Here is a 1,657-nt window from a genome sequence, read left to right as displayed (position 1 = left end):
GTCTCAAATAAATAAATAAATAAATAAATAAATAAAAGCAGGGTCTTTGGACCTGGAATGCGGGGCTTTTTTGACTCTATTCCCAGCCTCAACAGTATGGGACACTCGGATGAGATACTCAACTTCCTTGGGCCTCCATTTTCTCATCTGTAGAATGGGCACACAAACAGCAACTACCTCCCTAGGTTGTGGTTTCATCAGCTAAAAATATAAAAAAGCTGGCTGGGTGCCACGGCTCATGCTTGTAATGCCAGCACATTGGGAGACCAGCCTGGCCAACATGGCGAAGCCCCTTCTCTATTAAAAATACAAAAATTAGCGGAGTGTGGTGGTGGGTCCCGGTAGTTCCAGCTACTCAGGAGGCTGAGGCAGGAGAACCACTTGAACCCAGGAGGTGGAGGCTGTGATGAGCCGAGATCAGGCCACTGCACTCCAGGCTGGGCGACACAGTGAGACTCTGTCTCAAAAAGTTAATAAATAAGTAAAATATAAACAAGGCCAGGTGCAATGGCTCATGCCTGTAATCCCAGCACAGGGAGGCCGAGGCGGAGGTTGCGATGAGCTGAGATCGGGCCACTGCACTGCAGCCTGGGAGACAGAGTGAGACTCTACCTAAAAAAAAAATTATACACACACACACACACACACACACAAGATGATACACAGCAAGCACTTGAAAACAAGATTTGGCCATAGATCTGGTCTGCACAGCACTATTATTATTAATAATAGGCAGAGTGGGCTCTCTCTGTCCCCTCGGGGTAGATGAGGAGTTGGGGTGTATGTCAACAATGTCTTGATGCACGCAGAGAGGATGGAAATGTTCCCCCAGCTCCAGATGACAGGCAGATCACACCAACTAGGAAGCAGGCCTTTTCCTGGTTTTGTGGACCTCAGAAAGAGAGATCAATGCTTTTTTTTTTCTTTTTAGAGAGATGGTCTCTCTGTCACCCAGGCTAGAGTGCAGTGGTGCAGTCTTGGCTCACTGTAACCTCTGCCTTCTGGGTTCAAGTGATTCTCGTGCCTCAGCCTCCTGAGTAGCTGGGACTACAAGTGTGCGCACCATCATGCCCAGCTAATTTTTGTATTTTTGGTAAAGACAGGAGTTTCGCCATGTGGGCCAGGGCAGCCTTAAACTCCTGGGCTCCAGTGATCCACACGCCTCAGTCTCCCAAAGTGCTGGGATTACAGGCATGAGCCACCACGCCCAGCCCACATCACTGCTTCTAAAGCTGGAAGAATCTTCAAACTTTCAGATATTCATGAGAAAGATAAAAAGCACAGGGGCTGCAGCCGAGCACGGTGGCTCACACTTGTAATCTCAGCACTTTGGGAGGCCGAGGCTAGTGGATCACCTGAGGTTGGGAGTTCGAAACCACCCCGACCAACATGGAGAAACCCCATCTCTACTAAAAATACAAAATTAGCCAGGTATGGTGGCACAAGCCTATAATCCCAGCTACTCAGGAAGGCTGAGGCAGGAGAATCACTTGAACCCGGGAGGCAGAGGTTGCAGTGAGCTGGAGATCGCACCATTGCACTCCAGCCTGGGCAACAAGAGCGAAACTCTGTCTCGAAAAAAATCAAATAAAATAAAATAAAAAATAGATTTATAGGATCCATTGAAGAAAGTTTGTTTTAAAGCTCAAAGCAACCT

The sequence above is a fragment of the Colobus angolensis genome, unplaced genomic scaffold (assembly GCF_000951035.1).
Source record: "Colobus angolensis palliatus isolate OR3802 unplaced genomic scaffold, Cang.pa_1.0 Scaffold22, whole genome shotgun sequence".
Taxonomy (NCBI): domain Eukaryota; kingdom Metazoa; phylum Chordata; class Mammalia; order Primates; family Cercopithecidae; genus Colobus; species Colobus angolensis.
The sequence above is the reverse complement of the archived record's forward strand: the minus strand, read 5'-3'. Positions refer to the sequence as shown.